Genomic DNA, 21,430 nt, shown 5'->3' with positions numbered 1-21,430 from the left:
CAAATCAATCAAAGTAATACATCACATTAACAAATTGAAAGATAAAAACCATATGGTTATCTGAATAGATGCAGAGAAAGCCTTTGACAAAATTCAACATCTATTTATGATTTAAAAAAAAAAAATCCTCCAGAAAGCAAGAATAGAAGGAACATACCTCAACATAATAAAAGCCATATATGATAAATCCACAGCAAATATTATCCTCAATGGTGAAAAATTGAAAGCATTTCCCCTAAAGTCAGGAACAAGACAAGGGTGCCCACTCTCACCACTACTATAGTTTTGGAAGTTTTGGCCACAGCAGTCAGAGCAGAAAAAGAAATAAAAGCAATCCAGATAGGAAAAGAAGAAGTAAAACTCTCACTGTTTGCAGATGACATGATCCTCTACATAGAAAATCCTAAAGACTCTACCAGAAAATTACTATAGCTAATCAATGAATATAGTAAAGTTGCACGACATAAAATTAACACACAGAAATCCTTTGCATTCTTATACACTAACAATGAGAAAACAGAAAGAGAAATTAAGGAAACAATACCATTCACCATTGCAACGAAAAGAAGAAAATACTTAGGAATATATCTCCCTAAAGAAACAAAAGACCTATACATAGAAAACTATAAAACACTGATGAAAGAAATCAAAGAGGACACAAATAGATGGAGAAATACACCGTGTTCATGGACTGCAAGAATCAATATAGTGAAAATGAGTATACTACCCTAAAGCAATCTATAGATTCGATGCAATCCCTATCAAGCTACCAATGGTATTTTTCACAAAACTAGAACAAATGATTTCACAATTTGTATGGAAATACAAAAAACCTCAAATAGCCAAAGTAATCTTGAGAAAGAAGAATGGAACTGGAGGAATCAACCTGCCTGACTTCAGGCTATATTACAAAGCTACAGTCATGAAGATAGTATGGTACTGGCACAAAGACAGAAATATAGATCAATGGAACAAAATAGAAAGCTCAGAGATAAATCCGCGAACCTATGGACCCCTTATCTTTGACAAAGGAGACAAGAATATACAATGGAGAAAAGACAATCTCTTTAACAAGTGGTGCTGGGAAAACTGGTCAATCACTTGTAAAAGAATGAAACCAGAACACTTTCTAACACCATACAAAAAATAAACTCAAAAAGGATTAAAGATCTAAATGTAAGACCAGAAACTATAAAACTCCTAGAGGAAAATATAGGCAAAACACCCTCTGACATAAAACACAGCAGGATCCTCTATAACCCACCTCCCAGAATATTGGAAATAAAGGCAAAAATAAACAAATGGGACCTAATTGAACTTAAAGGTTTTTGCACAACGAAGGAAACTATAAGCAAAGACAGCCTTCAGAATGGGAGAAAATAATAGCAAATGAAGCAAGGGACAAAGAGTTAATCTCAAAAATATACAAGCAACTCCTGCAGCTCAATTCCAGAAAAATAAATGGACAAATCAAAAAATGGGCCAAAGAACTAAACAGGCATTTCTCCAAAGAAGACATACAGAAGACATACAAACACACAAAACGATGCTCAGCATCACTCATTATCAGAGAAATGCAAATCAAAACCACAATGAGGTACCGTTTGACACCAGTCAGAATGGCTACTATCCAAAAATCTAAAAACAGTAAATGCTGGAGAGGGTGTGGAGAAAAGGGAACCCTCTTACACTGTTGGTGGGAATGCAAACTAATACAGCCACTATGGAGAACAGTGTGGAGATCCCTTAAAAATCTGGAAATAGAACTGCCATATGACCCAGCAATCCCACTGTTGGGCATACACACCGAGTAAACCAGAATTGAAAGAGACATATGTACCCCAATGTTCATCACAGCACTGTTTATAATAGCTAGGACACAGAAGCAACCTAGATGTCCATCAGTAAATGAATGGATTAGAAAGCTGTGGTACATATACACAATGGAATATTACTCAGCCATTAAAACAAATACATTTGAATCAGTTCTAATCAGGTGGATGAAACTGGAGCCTATTATACATAGTGAAATAAGTCAGAAAGAAAACCACCAATACAGTGTACTAATGCATATATCTGGAATTTAGAAAGATGATAACATTAACCCTATATGCGAGACAGCAAAAGAGACACAGATGTATAGAGCAGTCTTTTGCACTCTGTGGGAGAACGTGGGGGTGTGATGTTCTGAGAGAATAGCTTTGAAACCTGTATATTATCATATGTGAAACATATCACCAGCCCAGGTTCGATGCATGAGACAGGGTGCTCAGGGCTGGTGCACTGGGATGACCCAGAGGGATGCAATGGGGAGGGAGGTGGGAGGGGGATTCAGGATGGGGAATACATATAAACCCATGACTGATTCATGTCAATGTATGGAAAAAATCACTACAATATTGCAAAGTAATTAGCATCCAGTTAAAATAAATAAATTTTAAAAAGTGAACACACACACACACACAAAGCACTAATTCTCCAATAACTTAAATGGAAATAAAGATGATGCACTCTGGAAAAAAAAAAAAAAAAGAAGTCCTCATTTTGTACAATGAAAACTATATACATTGCTGAAAGATATTACAGGACATCTAAATAAATGGAGAACATCTTACCAATTGGAAGAATCAGAAATATTAGGATAGAGATACTCCTTAATTGACCTATACATTCAATATAACCCTATTAAAAGCCCAAGCGTCTTTTTTTCACAGACTCTGACAAGATAATTCTAAAATGTGTATGGCAACACAAATGATATATAGAATCAAAACAATATTTAAAAGAAAAATAACATTGGAAAACTTACACTGACCAATTTTAAAACTTACTACAAGGCTACAGGACTTACCAGATGGTGCCAGTGATAAAGAGTCTGCCTGCCAATGCAAGAGACATGGTTCGATCTCTACATCTGGAAGATCCCTTGGAGTAAGAAAGTGCAACCCATTCCAATATTCTTACCTGGAAAATCCCATGGACGGAGGAGCCTGGCGGGCTACAGTCTATGAGGTCACAAGAAGTCAGACATGACTGAGCAACTGAACAGGCAAGCATAAGGTTACAAGACCTTGTTGTACTGGAAAAGGTGTAGACATATAGATCAATGGAATAGAACTGAAAGTTCAGAAGTAAACATCTATGGTTACTTGACTTTGACAAGGGTACCAAGTGCATTCAACTGGGAAAGAATAATCTTTTCAGTAAGTTATTCTTAGATGTTTGAATATCCACATATAAGAGGATTAATATGGACTCTTACCTAAAACAAACCCAAATATTAATGCAAAATGGTCCTAGATGTAAATTAGGTGCTTAAAACTATAAAGCTATTGGAAAATACTAACAGTAAAATGCTAAACCTTGAATTAGACAAAGTTTTCTTAGCTATGACACCGAAAGCACGAGATATTAAAAAAAAATAAACTGTATATTTTACTTCATCAAGATAAAAACACATTTGTGCTTCAAATGACTTCATTAATAAAGTGAAAACACAATTCACATAGGGGAGAAAGTGTTTTTAAATGATGTATTCAATAAATAACTTGTATCCAGAATACATTAGAAAACAACTATCCCATTAAAAACAGGCAAAAAATGTAAATAAAATTTTAACAAACAGGGCATAGGAAAGGCCTAAAATACTTGAAGTGATGCTCAAAATTATTAGTCATTAGGGAAATGCAAATCAAAACCACAATGACATATAATTTTAGAACCAGCAAAATATGACATATACAAGTCAGATGATAACAAGTGTTGCCAAGGATATAAAGAAACAAACTCTCACATATTGCTTGACGAAATGAAAAACAATGCCGACAGTTTGGAAAATGGTATAGCAATTTCTTAAAATGTTAAATGTTCATTTGGCATTAACCTGGCATATAATTTCACTCCTAGGTATTTACTTCAAAAAATGCAAACACGTGTCCGGGCAATGTGGTGAGTGAATGAAGAAAATATGATATAGCCATACACTAGAATATTATTTGGTAATAAACAGGAATGAAGTATCAATATATGCTGCCCATGGATTAAACTAAAAAACATGCCAAATGAAAGCCAGACAGAAAGAAGGCCACATATTGTGTCACTGCATTTATATGAAATGTACAGAAATGCCAAATCTATAAAGGAAAAAAAGGTAGATTGGTAGCTGCATTGAGCTGGGGATGGGAGCAGAAAATTTTGGCAAACAGACATGAGGCATCTTTTGAGGATGATAGATATGTTCTAAAATTAGACTGTAGTGATAGTTGTCCAGCTCTGTAAATGTATTAAGGATCTTTAAGTTATACACCATTAACATGGTGAATTTTATGCTATTTAAATTATATATCTTAATAAAACTGTTTCTTCTACCAAATTATCTTACCGAAGGTCTTCATTCTTTGCTGCACTTTCTTGCATTTACTAACTAAGTGCATTACTATAATCAGAAAATTGCATGTTGAGTAGTACAGAGCAACTCAGACTATTGTACAACTCATGCTTTAGAGACTGGGTCTTCCTAACCACTCCTTACTCCATGTTATTTAAACCTGGGATATTCATCTCTATTCCGAAATTCTGATCTTCTCATGGTCAGTTAAGCGTCACATGGCAACTAATACACAGCGTTTACCTGTTCCTTGAACTGAGTTTCAAGTTTCTTGAATTTCAGTTTCATCTGAGACCTTGAGGCATAAAATGACAATTAATGGAATAGGGGTGATTAAGCATAGCTAACACGGAGGATTAGCCTGGATAATCACATCCTGATATATAGATAATTGGCTTCTAAAGAGGATGTCAAGAGAACATAATTAAATGTGTATTTTGGCTTTGAAGCACATGTGATAATTTAATAGCTTGTTTTTATCTCTTTTCAATTTCCAAGAGGAACTGAATCATCAGAATTAATAATATCTGTATCTTATAACTTTTACAAGGTTCAAGTGAGATTATCTATAAATACCCACCAAGCAGTCAGTCTGTCACGTAAGTAGTTTTTAAATTTTAAGAATCATCATTGCTGCTACCATTGCCTGAATTTAATATTAAATATGATTAATATCTTTGGTTTACAGAAGAGAAAACTTATAGCTTCTGGAAGGTAAGTGACTTTTTAAATTCCCATATTAAATGATTTGCCTCTAGAATCTCTTCATTAACTCTTTACCTCTATTGACTGTTTTTTTCCTATTGACTGACTATTCTAATAACTCTATTGAGTTATTACAACAAAATAACTCCCATTCTGTATCTCAAATGGAACTAGCTAAAGATATGTAATGAAAATTAACAATTGCATTCCCACCCACACCAACCTTCTGTGCCTCACATTTCTTAAAGTAAGAAATATTAACAATGTGGTATATCTCCTGATTGTTCTCTTAAGATATATATATGCATGTATGTATTTAAATATACCCAGAAAAAAATATTTTTATTGTTTTTTTTTTGTAAATTCAGGATGACTATATGTTACTTTCCAAAATTGGAAGCTGATTATGTGATTAACTTTAGTAAAAATTCATAAATACATTCTAAATAGCATTTCAAAAGTCAGCAGTGAAAATGTTTTTTATATTTAACTATTTTATTTTTAGAGATGGACCTGAACATTCTAAACTCCTTCAGTGATCATTTTTTATCATATTTGATTTCTTTACTCACTCTGACAAGTCTGTAATGTAGAATTAACAACTATACTACATTTTCATGTCTGTGAAGATTAAGCAAGGTAATCCACTTAAAAGCACAAAGTGTACTGCTTGTCAGTTATAGAAGAATTAAGCTATTCCCTTTCATTTTTAACCACTTGCATTTTCTCTCTACAATGTCTTATTTAAAGGCAGCTATTTGCTCATTTTGAAATAGTAAATAATGTAAGATGTAAAGTGTAATAATCTCCTATCACAACCTATATTTTTATCTAGTGCTTTTATAAGCAATACAAATTGTTTAGTGTATATCCCCCATACTTTTCTGTATGCTAGAAAGAAATCCTAATATATATATACACACACACATATATACACAAACACTAAAGTATTTGAGAATTTTTTTAACAATGGGAAATATGATATAAAATGATTTTTTCATGTTTCATCACACTATAAAATCTAAGTATATCACAGATGCCTATCTAAGCCAGACTGCTTTATGAGTTAATATTAGAAATGTTTGAAAATTATAAAATTTAAATGTTAACCCATGTGAACTGAATTTGGGTATATGTTTTAAATGAAGGATTTATGTGTGCTTTTCTGATGGATATCAACTGTACTGCAGCTACCTCTCAGATAAATTGTGATGACTAATGACTGAGCCAGTGGCAAATTGTCTAAATTATTATGGCTTTATAGTAGAGTAGCTATTATTCAATTTATTTTCCTATTTGACTTATTTATTGCTTCTGTGTCATATATTACCAATTTATTTTTGGAGTTTACCATTACTTCACTTCATTAAATTTACAAAAATTAAGTTAGGCTATGTTAGGACTTTTAATTTTAAAGTAACTATAAATTAATTCTGGAAATATTAACAATTTAACAATATTGAGCCTTTTCTTTCCATATGTGTTTATCATTTTTGAAACTTCTTTTTAAAATCTTTCTGTGAAAGAAATTTCATTTATCTTGTGTCCTTGAAAATACCTGATAGGTTTATCCCTTTGAATTTTATATTGTTTTCCATTTTGTTCTTGTTTTTCCGTTACTGGTGGGTTTATTTGGTAATTGGTAAAGCTATTGGTTATTATATAATTCCTGTCTACCTACCACCTTCCAGAGCAAACTATAAGTTCTCAACATGAATTTCTATGTCTTCCTAAGTGAGTGATAATAGCTGTCTTCATGAATCACAATTAAAATAATCCTCTACACACATCATCCCCAAAATATGGGCCTTAGGTTCATCTCTCAAACGATTCAGGTGATACTTATTTGGAGATTATGCCTAATATGGGCCTCTTGAATATTTGATACTCTTCTGTATTTTGGGATCCAGGCTCTCACAAAGCAAATTTATAGTGACTTTGGTGCCAACTCACCTAGGGTTGTTGACAGCCAACTGAAAGCCAAACAACATTGAGATGTCAATTTAACAATGGGACAATATTAGCTACTAAATAGATTCATTCAAGTTCCTTATATGTTGGTAAATTTTATTAACAATTACAAAACTTTAAGTACAAAACTAAGTTTTTGGCAACAAAACTATGTATTAACAAACGTTCAAATATTTTGCTATTTTGTTGTTGCTTTGCTGTTAAAAATACAGGATTAAACATGTCCTCAATTATTTTTTCTATCTTAATAACCCATAATTACCATAATTTTTCTATTTTAATGTGCCATCTGGTGGGTCAAAAGACCAATTAGCTTTCTTTGCTGATAGCTTTTCTAAAAAGAACATTTTAAAGGTATCACATGTGATATGGGTAACTAGTGTTTCATATAACTTAAAAGAACTGGAATTTGGAAATGATGTATAATATGTAATTTTAGGTAAGTAAAGTGCTAAAGTGTTGGAATTAACTTCTCTGTTGTTATATATTAGTTAATTACTTTCACATTAAACATTTGATAAATAATCAATGGACTGAGTTGCAGTGGAGAATATATCCTGATACTTTTGTTTAATTGTCCAACTTAATGGAAGCCTAACCCTAACAATTCAGATTTTCCAGGTGGTTCAGTGGTAAAAGAATCCTCCTGTCAATATAGGAGATGTAGGAAACATGGGTTCGATCCCTATGTTGGGAAGATTTCTGGGGAAGGATGAGCCAACCCACTCCAGTATTCTTACCTGGGAAATCCTGGCGGGCTATGGTCCATGGGATTGTAAAAGAGTCGGACATAGCAACTAAACAACAACAGCAAACCTTAATAATTACTAACAGCATATGAGAATTTCCTGTTATCATTTTCCTCCCATATATAGATAGATAGATATACTCACCCGTAATATATAAACATGAAGACATTTTTTACATTGTTTTATTTCACAAAAAGGAAGTCATAATTATACTTGTTTATAAAGCTGCTACTTGTTTTTCTCATTAACAAATAATTAAGGATGTACTTGTTAGTAGATTTTTATATGGCTGATATTTACAAGCACAGCCTTTAAAAATGTGGGTAATGTATCCATTTAATGGTGAAAAGTGAGTTGCAAGTGTTGAATTTTCCCATATCCATTTGAGCTATTGCTCCAATGGTTCTTTTAATGATTGTGGCTTTATAGTACAGTTTAATGGGTTAAATACTATTCATTGGCATTCTTCATTTGGTTTCTTATATGTATTCACATTTGCTTTTTCTTGCATATAGGCTGTAACAATACTATGTCCAATGTCTCAAAAACAAAATCACTTTCAAATTATAATTTGATTAGCTATTTTTCAATACGTTCTTTTCCCATCCAGACTCTATTCCATTTGTGAACACACACACAAAAGGACAGTATTTACATACAATCAATATATTTTTTAAATGTTTAAATTTATTCATCGACAGCTTTTCAGTTTTTCTTTCTGCTGTGGATAGAGTCTTTTACAAACTATTTTTTAAAATATTTATTGATGATATGTAGGGAAGCCACTGTATTTACTTCCTTAAATGCTTTTCTAACCAAATTATATTACTGACAAAAATTTTTCAGTGGCTTTTCTTAGTTTTTTTAGGTGATTAATAATATTCATTTGCTTGGGACATTGGGATATTAAGATCAAACTACACACTACATCATTGTAATCATAATGTTTCATTAATAGTCCTATGAAACAAGCTAAGCAGAGCTTTGATTTTAGGGCTTATGACTAACAACCTGGTTCAACTTCATATCCCATAGGTAACAAAGTCAATTTTTAACAACAAATCAAATGTGCTTTTTTAAAAAATATTTTGGATCTGCTCTGTGGCTTGTGGGATGTTATTCCCACATCTGTCATGATAGCACAGAGTCCTAACCACTGTACCACCAAGGAACTCCCTCAAATGTGATTATTAAATGTGTATTTTTAATTAAATTCAATTTTGTGATAATGAAACCATTTATGTTTCTGTTATTACTTTTCAGATTCCAAAATGGTCTTTATATATTTTGCCTCACTGAATTCTCATGAAAATTCTGTGATACACAATTCACAATATTTTTATAGATAAGATTGTTGTGAAGATCAAGGTTGATAATCCACATATAAGCACTAAGCTCTCTGCCAGAAATGTAAGTAAGCATCAAATGCTAGTGATTACCATTATCATCATTTTTCTTATTTGCAACAATATATTGGATAACTGATCTATGGTATGATTTTTATTGTTTCCCACAATAATTTTCTTTTTTTTCTTTTTTCTATTGTCCATCCAACTTGTATTTCCAAAATGGAGAGTCAGAATCCTGATTCAGTGATGAAAATTTTCTTTGCTTAAAATCCATATTACATTTGATTTTTTAAATTTATTTTTTAATCGGGGCAAAATTGCTTTAGAATGTTGTGTTGGTTTCTGCCCTACAACAATGCAAATCAGCCATAATTATACATATATCACTTCCTTCTTGAGCCTCCCAATTCTCCCCCATCCCACCCCTCTAGGTCATCACAGAGTGCCAAGCTGGGATCCTTGTGTTATATAGTAACTTCTCACCAGCTGTCTATTTTACAGGTAGTAATGTATATATGTCAATTCTACTTTCTCCATTTTTCCTACTTTCTCCTTCCCCCACTGGGTTCACAAGTCCTTTCTCTATATCAGCATTTACATTCCTTCCTTACAAGTAGGTTCATTAATACCATTTTTATAGATCCCACATACATGCATTAATATGCTGTATTTGTTTTTCTCTTTCTGACTGATTTCATTCTGTATAACAGGGACTAGGTTCATCCACCTCTCTAGGACTGACTCAAATTCATTCTTTCTTATCCCATAATAATTTTCTTAATAACATTGCAAATGATTTTTCACCATTATCAGTGATACCAGGCAACGGAATCTAATAATAAAAACAGAAGTAATACCTTCTCTATTACCCTTCATTTCATACTTCTTTAATCAATATTAATTACCTAGCTCATTTTATTCAACATTTGACACATTTAAAAATAGATATAATATTTCCAATTTGCATGTATGCAGGCAAGTCGTGTACAGAATCAAATAGTGTTATGATACCAACATTTAAGTTTCTCTGTCTTGTCAAAGCCGGTACATAAAGTTTGGCCTTGGCAGCTTCTGAAAACACAAGATCATGTGTGTTTTTCTCACTGACGTCAACTCTTGTCCATTAGCTGGAGTAATTTTCCAAGAGAGTGTTTGACCGTGGCTACATCCTGATCCTGTGACTCACTGGAGACCTTGAAATAAAATAGCATTTTACCAAGTAGAATTAATCTTACATAATCCATCTTTTTCATTAAATAACTCACCATGAACTTCCACCTAAGTGAAAGTAATTAACACCTTTTATAATTTCTAAAATTTTCCAACTCTGAATTTTAATGCCCACAGATTGAGTTAGTCTATGTTATAAATTGAAAATATATCTGTGGATATCTACTTCTGTTAAATACCTATTTTATGCAAGAGCAATTCAACTCTTAATTCAATTTATTGATCTTTGTCAATAATGAGCCAATAGTACAAGGTTTTCATTTACTGTGGCATTACAATACCATTGAAGATCTGGTGATTCAAATCCCTGCAATACCCTCTTATTTAAAGATTTCATGAAATATTCCACACATCAATTTTAGACACTAATCTAAACATTGGCTTTCAATATTTATAAAAGTGTCACTTTGGGATTTTGTTGAGAGTTTAGTTAAGTTATTCCATGATATTACTCATTTGGCATCCATTTTGTTCAACCACATGGCCTGAGGGGGCCTTCCATAGACCCTAGTCCCTCGTGCAAGCACATGCCCTACATAGCAGCTGGTAAAGTCGTAAATGAATATAAGTTCCTGATCCAACTTCCCTAAGAGTCCTTGTGATCAACAGTCTCCCCTCTTATGTGCTGATTAGACAAGACACCCGTGGGGCTTATCAAAACTCCACTCTTTTGACTTGAACTGATCCATCTAGCCATAACCTGGAAACCACAAAGCATTCCACCCGTGGACCCTAATAAAGACATGTGCCCCAGGTCCTGTCTCTCCCTCTGTCTTGACCTCCACATGTGACCCCTCGAGGAGTGCCGGGTAATTGATCCAGGACCTGTGAGTAAGAAATTAATCAATTTCAATTTCTGTTGCAATCTGACAGTTTGTACTCCACTTAACAAGTATTTAATTTGACAAATTCATGACAGCCTTTTATTCTGGGATGACTTAAAGGAAATCCAAGATTTTTCTGAGACACAGTTTTCACCTTTCTAATATGCAAAATTAGACATTTTAATTTGTAAATGTGTCTATCTAAGTGTGTGTGTGTTGTGTACTTTTAAAGGGGATGTGTACACAAATTTGAGGTATGTTGTGATAATATGATGGGTTATGTTTCTAAGTTGCTTTTAATCTTCCAAAAGAATTTCCTCATTGACTCCTCATGGCAATCCTGTGATGTAGAATTAATAAAATTTTCTAAATCATAGGATTGCTGTGAGGATCATGTGAGATTATCCATCGATTAATACTAACACAAATGATCATTATTCTAATTATTTTTATTTACTTTTATTTTACTTTATATATTGAAGTAATTTTACATTCAAAAGGGATTGTGAAAATAGTAAAAAGAATTCCTGTGTGTCCTTCATTCAGTTTCCTTTTATGGTAACATCCTACATAACCATAATACATATTATCAAAATTTGGAAATTAACATTAAGAGAATACTATTCATTAGACTAAAGACTGTATTCAGATTTTATTAGTTACTGCATGCACTCATTTTTCTCTCTGTGCAAGTTCTATGAAATGATGTTACATATATGGATTGGTATAACAACCACCACAATAAAGACACTGTTCCATCACCACAAAGGAACTCTATCACACACATCACTTCATAGTGACACACTCCTCACCCACAACCATCCCTAAACTCTGGGAATCTGTTTTCCATCTCTACATTTTTTTTCATTTAGATAATGTTATATAAATGAAATCATAAATGTGTAATATTTTGAGGTTCTATTTTTTCTACCTATGTAATAATCTTAAGCTCCATCTAACTTGTTTATCAATAGTTGATTAATTTGTATTGCTGAGTAGCTCTCCACCGTTTATATGTGCCACTGTTTAACCATTCACTAATTGAAGGACATTTGTGTTATTTCCACTTTTTGATTATTATAAGTAGAGCAACTATGAACATTAATGTGCAACTGTTTTTGTAGACAAATTTTTATTTGTGTGGGATAAATACTGAAGAGGATGATTGAAGAGTCATGTGTATATTTAGTTTTTAAATTATCTATCAAGATATTTTCCAGAGCAGGAGTACCATTTTGCATTCCCCTCAGCAACATATGAGAGATCCAGTTTTTCTGCATCCTTGCCAATATTTGGTATCATCACTGTTTTTTAGTTGAGCTATTCTAATAGCATGTAATATCTTACTGCAGTCTTAATTTGCATTTCTCTCCTGGCTAATGATGTTGAGTATATTTTTGTGTTTTTTATTTGTCCATCAAAGTGGCATGCAGGATCTCAATTCCTGACCAGGGATCCAACTCATGCCCCCTGCAGTGGAAGCCCAGAGTCTTAACTACCGGATCACTGCCAGGGAATTACTAATATACAATATTTCAGTTGTGCAGGATGAATAAATTCTGAAGATCTAATGTACACCATGGTGATTATTTAATACTATATTGTAAACTTGAAATTTGCTGACAGTAAATGTTAATTGTTCTCACAGGAAAAAAAAGGTAATTATGTGAGGCAACATGTTAATTAGCTTGATTGAGGCAATCATTTCATAGTATATACATATAGCATCACTTTGCACACCTTAAATATATATAATTTTTATTTATAATTAAATCTCAATGATGCTAGAAAAAATAATATTCCTAAGATATTTATCAAACGTCTTTTTCTCTTATTTACTTTCAAAATATCTGATTATTATTGCTAGAGACACAGAAGAAATCTAGGTTCAGAGAAACTGATGTTCCTTATTACCTCTTCTGATGGCAATTTGCACCCCAGTGTTCTTGTCTTTTGGCAATCATCATTATGCCATACCCTCCCACAATCCTTAAAAAAAAAAAAAAAAAAAAAACCCAACCCACTGAAAGGTTGTTGTTGAACCTCTAAAAGATGCCTGGATTCTTGGCCTCCAGAGGAGAAGAATTCAATCCGGGGCCAGAGACGAGGCTTGACTGCTCAAAACTTTTATGTAATAAAGTTTAATTAAATTATAAAGGAGATAGAGACAGCTTCTGACATAGACATCAGAAGGGGGCAGAAAGAGTACCCGCTTGCTAGTGTTAGCAATGGAGTTATATATTCTTCAATGAATCCAAAGAATGTCTGGAGGTTGTAAAGACCTCAACAGACCTACTCTCATAATTTACATTTTAAGATAACAGGATTAGCCAGAAGGTTTAATTCAGAGACTGCCCTCAGGCAGGATACATTATTGTTATATAATCCTAAGGAATGTAGAGGGAAAAAAAAAAGTTTGCCCTTTCTTCCTCCTTGAGAATTCCAGACCCCTGTCTCCTTGGGGACCCCTAGACTTCTTATCAACCTACCTAGGAAATGACTCTCTCACCACTCACGTTTACTTATATATACATTATACCTATCCATACAGCCAAAATAACTTTTTTATTTGTTGGTTTGTTTTACAATGAAAACATTAAGATACTTTGTTCATTACAAAATATGTAATGGGGGATTAGTACATTTCTAGAGTATAGGTTTGCTGTGAAAATGAAGTGGGCATAATCCTTCTAAAACACTGTGTATGGACTTTCTTCTGGAATAAAAACAGACTAGGAAATTTCTGCCAACCTTCTCCATCAAGCCCCACTGCTATTGCCAAACAAAACTGAAAGTGAACAAAACAAACAAAACATTATCCAGAAAGGCAGGGAGATACTATAGAAATAAGATCTGGAAGAAGGAAACTGGTGAAGGAACTCCTGGAGAAGACATGGACTGGACCAGGGTGATAGAGGTGCCTCACCCTTCCCCCACCCACCTGAGAGGGACATTCCGCCCAATGTGTCCACAGTGGGAGTTGTTCCAAAAAAGCAGCCTTGAGAGAGGAAGGTGTTCCTGAGACCATCTGGACAGGATATATGACTGAACCCCATTAAGGATTCTATATAAACTTTTTAAGATTCAGGCAAGCGGGGACACATACAGCAGAGGCAAGCCTTGTAGGTAAGTTCCCTCACATAGTAAACTTGCCCCTGACATTCTGATCCCTGGGTCAGGAAGATCCCCTGGAGGAGGGCATGGCAACCCACTCCAGTATTCTTGCCTGGAGAATTCTATGGACAGAGGAGACTGGCGGGCTACAATCCATGGGGTCTCAAAGAGTTGGACACTACTGAAGTGACATAGCATGGACCCACGCGTCTGGAATGTCAAGCTCTTTTCCCCCTCTCTCCTTGCCCTCCCTGTACGGGGACCAGTTTGTGAACCAACAGAAACCCAGAGACGTAAGCCTGGCATTTGAGTTTTTTCCAGAAACGTGATCATTCTCTATGTCTCTGTGGTTCCCCCTCGCTGTCTCAGAAAGGCATACTGGTGGCCTTTGGGATGGATGCCACTGATTTTTCTCTGCCAGAGATGTGAGAGAATTTTTCTTGGCTTTTTAACAGGAGAATTTGGTAGGATTCCTGCAGGCAAAACTCAGAAGTGTGGAGGGCTCCCTAAGACTGCAGCCCCTAAGAGTTCCTCTCTGCCACACTAGTTTATACCGCTTCCAGTAATTTTTTGAAGTTATGGATTAAGCGTTCTTATCACTTGCTGACTCTACTGGCATCTAATTCAAGTAAACTGGTCTCAGCTGTTCTCTGTATTCACTTTTCTCTCCAGATTTTGTGACAGTGGTTTGCCCAGCCAGTTTTATTCTCCAGTGGTTCCAAGGAAAGTCACTGGTTTCAGTTTGTTCAGCTTTTTTCCTTATGTGTATGGGAGTGATAGTTTCCAAGTTCTTTACATATTGGAGCTGAAATAGGATGGTATCCTTGTTTTTTAGTATGATATACTTATTTGTTTGAGGTTTTTGTGTGTGTTTATTCTCTGAGCTTCTTGCATCTCTGGTTTGTTGTCATTAATTTTGGAAAATTCCTCACCAGTGTTTCTCCAGACTTTTTTTTTTCTGTCCTTTCTGCCTTTCTTTTCAGAGTCCAATTGTACATTATCTAAGATTTATTTAATATTGCACCACATCTATTGGCATATTCCAAATGTCTTAGCTCCTAGATAACTAATGATTAGGACCAAATATCACTGTTGGAAAAACGCAGAATTTTCAGAGTAATTCCACAGATTTAGGCTGTGAAAAAGAAATGAGATCAGAACTGGTGAAAAGTGGAGGGAGAGCATTTAACAGGGAATATTGACTTGAGCAAAGGTATCAGCCTGTAAGTGTAAGACATTTGTACGGATCAGTGAATAGGACAATCTGCATATAGTATTCATTTTAGAAATGAGTAAGTTATGTGCCTTCTTTTTTAATACCTACTCACCCTTCAGAACTTGATTTAAATATCACATCATCCGGGAAGCATTTTCTGGACTCTCCAGAATAATTTTAGTCCTCCTGGTTTATGTTTTTGTAACACTTTACACCTATTTGTTTGTTTTTGCATTATCAATAGTAATACTAAGTCACTTCAGTCCTGTTCAACTTTCTGCAACCCCATAGACTATAGCTCACTAGACTCCACTGTCCATGGGATTCTCCAGGTAAGAATACTGGAGTGGGTTGCTATGCCCTCCTCCAGGGGGATCTTCCCAACCCAGGGATTGACCTTGAGTCTCTTATGTCTCCTGCATTGGCAGACTGGTGTTTTCTTTTCTTTTCTTTTAACCACTATCACCACCTGTGGAGCACCAATAGTAGTAGCAGATATTTACTGAATGAGTACTACCGGCTAGGAATTGTATTAAGCACTTAAGAAGGAAATCATTTAAGTATGTTTAAAATTTGTCTCTTCCCCTCCATTGTATGTAGCATAAAAGGACATGGCATTTATCATGTCTTTTTGTTCACCATTGTATTTCTCGTGCTTAATGTAGAGCTTGCCACATATTGGGTGCTTAGTATATCTTCATTGACGGGTTAAGTAGTTAAAAATGTTATTGCTAACTTTATTATTTGCTCCTTGCTAATCTGCCTGCCGGCGACTTCCCTTATGACTCAGCTGGTAAAGAATTTGCCTGCAATGTGGGAGACCTGGGTTCGATCCCTGGGTTGGGAAGATCCCCTGGAGAAGGCATAGGCTACCCACTCCAGTATTCTGGCCTGGAGAATTCCATGGATTGTATGGTCCATGAGGTCATCAAGCATTGGTCACGACTGAGCAACTTTAGCTTTCAATATGCCAGCCAGTGCAGGAGACACAGGAGAGTTGGATTCTATCCCAGTTTCGGGTGGATCCCCTGGAGGAGGGCATGGCAACCCACTCCAATATTCTTGCCTGGAGCATCCCATGGACAGAGAAGCCTGAGGGGCTACAGTCCATGGGGTTGCAAAGAGTCAGAGGCGACTGAGCATGCATATGCACACACTGGCTAATGAAGATGACTTTCTTTCTAGTCCACTGGATTCATATGCTGAGATTGCTAAATTAACTACTTAGGTCAATACTTAAGGCTAGTAATTCTGTAAATTCCTTGAAGGGCCCTGTGGTACTTTGAATGATTTTGGAGTTGTATGAAGGAAAAATAACCACTGACTATTTTCTTTGGGCCACATATCATGTGTGGAGTAACTGCCACTTTGAAATGCTTTGAATTTTTAAGTGATTTTATTTGAGATTTTAAAGGTAATTTAACCACGAGTTCCTTATTCAAAACCAATCTTAATGCATAGTGTTGTCAAAATTATATTCTTGCCTTGTGTTCATATATGTATGCAATTCTACTTGGTTGAAAATACCTTGGTATAATAATGAAAATTTCTGAATCCATTTAATAACCATGTATAAGAAATAACTGTAATTCTTCTGTCAGCAAAATGTTAGTCTTTTTTTTTTTTCTTCTCAGTGACCTAGATACACCCAATCCCTGTGAGAGTTACTCTGAATTTATTTTGTGAAAATCAATATCAGTTTTCCCTTGCCTATTTCTATAGGGAATTTTTTCTCTCTGCCTTCCATCTATCCACAGTAGAAACTTTAGTCAGAGATAAATAATATGACAAGATTTCCAGGTTCATCTCCTAGAAAAGAAAGGAATTTTTCATATTGGTTCATTAAGTTGAGATATTCTATCCTGAGCAAAATCCCAGGCTAGCCGTTGGTAGCTGATGTTCAAAATACATAAAAATAGATTTAAATCATCTAGTATGATATTTGCATAAAGTAACTTTTTCACAGTAACTAATCATTGAATCATAATTTGGGTTCGCTAACATACCTAATGATACTTAGTTCCAAAATATGAGCATAATAATTCTTTACATTTGCTTGGCACTTTGTTAATTCTAAAGATTTTCAAATCTGACAGCACAACTGCTCCTCATAACCACCCTTTGGGGTACTATGGTGAGTGTACCTGCCATTGTATTGGCTCATGAAATGTTCATTCCTTAACCCTTTCTCTTTTATATTCTTCTACCAGAGGTTGGCAAAATGAATTCTTGGTTTTCCAGTTTCCCCTGCAACCAAGGCTGACTTTGTGGCATGTGTGTATGTACTTGCTCAGTTGTTAAATCGTATCTGGCACTTTTGTGACCCCATGGACAGTAGCCCATCAGTCTCCTCAGTCCGTGGGATTTCCCAGGCAAGAATACTGGAGTGGGTAGCCATCCCACTCTCCAGGGGATCTTCCTGGCTCAGGGATCCAACCTGCATCTCCGACATTGTAGGCAGATTCTTTACCACTGAGCTACAAGGTCGGGAAGCTCTGACTTTGTGGCATAGTTAATGACAAATAGATGAAAGAAAGAAAAAATTAAGTAGTATTCTGAGAAATAATTTTGATTACTAATGAAAGAAGGACAGATGTCATGGGTGTAGTCTCCTTCCTTTACCCTCCCTGCTCATAACACACACATGTGATGCCTAGAAGTACATGGTGATGTTGGGGAGGAGGAAAGTTTCCTTTACCCTTCTGGGTTCTTCTGGCTGGTCTAATATTAACAGGAGAAAATCAAACAAATTTTAGTAACATGTATATATAGTAGGGTGCTTCCCAGGTGGCACTAGTGGTAAAGAACCTGCCTGCCAATGCAGGAGACAGAAGAGAAGGGAGTTCAGTTCCTGGTTCAGGAAAATCCCCTAGAGGAGGGCATGGCAACCCACTCCAGTATCCTTGCCTAGAGAATCCCATGGAGAGAGGAGCCTGGTAGGCCACAGTCCATGGGGTCACAAAGAGTCAGACATGACTGAAGCGACTTAGCAGGCATGAAAGCATACATGGGAGACCCAGGAACACTGAGTAACTCACTAAAATGACTGAGAAGTGAAAGTGAAGTCGCTCAGTTGTGTCTGACTCTTTGTGACCCCATAGACTGTAGCCTGCCAGGTTCCTTCATCCATGGGATTTTCTGTCACCTAAATATCATCTTCAGCTAAAGACAAAAGAGTATGCTGATGTAGTGAGTGGTTTGGCACTTCAAAAGGGAGAAAGGTAATTGACATGGAGATGGAAAAGAAGTGTTTGATAAATAAATGTTTGCTGGGCCAGGCATGTAACCAGGAAGGGTTAATTTTGAATTTACAACCTGACCCCGCCCACCTGTGAAAGACTGTGACATTCTTGAATCCTTTGTGTGGGAAATGGTGCAGTGCCTGGTGCACCTCATCTGCTGCTTACCTGTGCAGCCCAGAAATTCACATTTAGGAGTCTGGAATCACAGAGAGAAATGACATTTTTGTTGACTTGACAGGAGATATTCCATTTCACACCACCCATGAAATGACTGTAAGGAAGTGAAACTAACACATCCCCTTACCTGAGGCTTGTCATTCTAGGAGATATTTGCAGGAATTAAAGGTCTTTTCCCTTTGTTTCCTCACCTCCACCCATCTCTGATATGTAAAAGAATCTGACATACAGGCCCCTACAAGATGGTCATTTTGACGTGCTAACCTGCCATCTTCTCAGTCAGCTGGCTCCCCAATTAAAGTCCCTTGCTTGCCTCCACACCTCATCTCTTGGATTCATTGGCCTGTTGTATGGTGAGCAGAGTCAGTGAAACACAAAAAGGGATTTTAACAAATGAACATAACTAGGTCTGTCCCTGTCTATACACCTAGGCAGTTAAGGGTAAGGTTCTTCTTGGGTCTTTTAGTCCTTGATTGTTTTCAGCTGGAAATAAAATGCAGGCCAAGAGACATTTGGGGGATGCAAGTTTTATTCCCCTACAGTAATGATGGTGAAGCACAAAGAAAGAGGCTAAGTCCTTTAATTCATTTTTGAGCACCTGAAACAATGCCTGAAACTGCTGATTTTTGGATTTTTGTTATTGTGAGAGAGGGGATAACTCCTATTTGAACCCTGTTATTCAGATGTTCTGTTATTTGCTAATACGTTTCTAGCTAATGGACTTGACTCATCACCATTTAATAGGTGAGGACAATAAAATTTAAATGCATTAAATGACATGTCTATTAACATAACAAGAGCAGGGGAATGCTTCTTTAGCTTTCTGTGGATTTTAATATGCTAATACACTTAAAATATTTAAAATGGAATCTTAAGCTAACAAAATAAAAACAGTTATGCTTTTAAAAATAGAGAAAATCTGGAAAAAATATCTCAGTTACTCCTAGATTAGAACACATTACCTTTCTCCGGAGCTTGCTCTGAGCACTCACATTTTCTATCTTCATTAAAAAAATAAAAAAAACATGGGGATGTTAATCATTTCAGAAAATATGGGTACACCTCCCCATATTTAGAGTTCTTATTCTCCTTATGAGAAGAAATATCACAGATTATTCCTAGCTTCACCAATAATGTACCTATGGATTGTTTCCAGTTCAGGCTACTAAGAACAGTGCTACTATGGGAATTCTTTTCAGTACCTTCGGGTGTGTGTATACATGCACTTTTGTATGGTATTTACTCAATAATGGAATTGCTGGACTACAGAGTATATATGTTTTCAGCTTTATTAAATGAATCTTGTTTTCCAAAGTGCTTATGTTAATTGTACACTTCCACCCATAGAGTATTAGAATCATATCTTTTTCACCATGGGATATTATCAGATTGTAAAAATTTACGATTTTACAGAAGGAATGGCGCTAAAGTCCATGGGGTTACAAAGAGTCGGGCACGATGGAGCGATTGAACTGTATTGAAAAATTTACCAGTCTGGAATGTGGGTAATGATCTCATACCGTGGGATTTTTGTTGTTGTTTCTGTTGTTTAGTTTTTATTTCATAATCATAAATTTAACATTGCAATCCAGCTAAACTTGGAGGGAGATAGGGAAAATATGGAACCCAAAGAACTGCAGTGAGACCACAAAGATTATAGGATATTTCGAGCAGATGGGGGCCAAGGGGTGCTTGCCTGAGCTACAAAAGAAATGGTCTGGTAGTTAAGTGGAATGCAAGTCAAATTTATTAGATTTGTCCACAGTCAGCAGTGGTCATCTTCTTAATGATCTTGCCATTCCTGGACCTAAAGTCCTCCATGGCTTCAACAATATTCATGTTGTCTTTCACCTTGCCAGTGACAACATGCTTGCCGTCCAACCACTCAGTCTTGGCAGTGTAGGCGAAAAACTGGGAACTATTTTGTATTGGGACCAGCATTTGCCATGGACAAGATACCAGGACTCATATGTTTCAGGATGAAATTCTCATCATCAAATTTCTCCCCATGGATGGGCTTGCCACCAGTGCCATTGTGGCATGTAAAGCCACTACCCTGGCACATAAATCCTGGAATTAATCTGTGAAAGCAGGAACCTTTATAACCATATCCTTTCTCCCCAGTGCTCAGAGTATGAAAATTTTCTGCTCTTTTTGGAACTTGGTCTGCAGACAGTTTAAAGGGGATGCAGCCTAAGGGCTCTCTGTGGATGGCGATGTCCAAAAACATGGTGGATGTGAATTAGGCTGGGCAGTGCAGGAGGCTCAGGGTGGTGGCATCTGCAAGGCCTCTATACTGTGGTTTTAATTTATGTTTTCCTAATTACTAATAATGTTGAACACCATTTCAAATGATTTTTGGACTATGGAATTCCTCTGTTTTGAGGGAATTTTTCAGATCCTTTGTTCATTTTTCTGTAATGGTCTTTGTTGTCCATCTTTTTCTTATTGATTTGTAAGATTATA

At 35.7% G+C, this 21,430-nt stretch overlaps 1 pseudogene; it reads right to left on the bottom strand.

Moving 5' to 3' along the window:
* Positions 1–20,713: 20,713 nt before the first annotated feature.
* Positions 20,714–21,194, bottom strand: LOC136153748 (peptidyl-prolyl cis-trans isomerase A pseudogene; annotated as a pseudogene).
* Positions 21,195–21,430: the final 236 nt, after the last annotated feature.

Source organism: Muntiacus reevesi, chromosome X (assembly GCF_963930625.1).
Source record: "Muntiacus reevesi chromosome X, mMunRee1.1, whole genome shotgun sequence".
In the NCBI taxonomy this organism is placed as follows: domain Eukaryota; kingdom Metazoa; phylum Chordata; class Mammalia; order Artiodactyla; family Cervidae; genus Muntiacus; species Muntiacus reevesi.
This window is presented reverse-complemented; position numbering and strand designations above follow the sequence as displayed.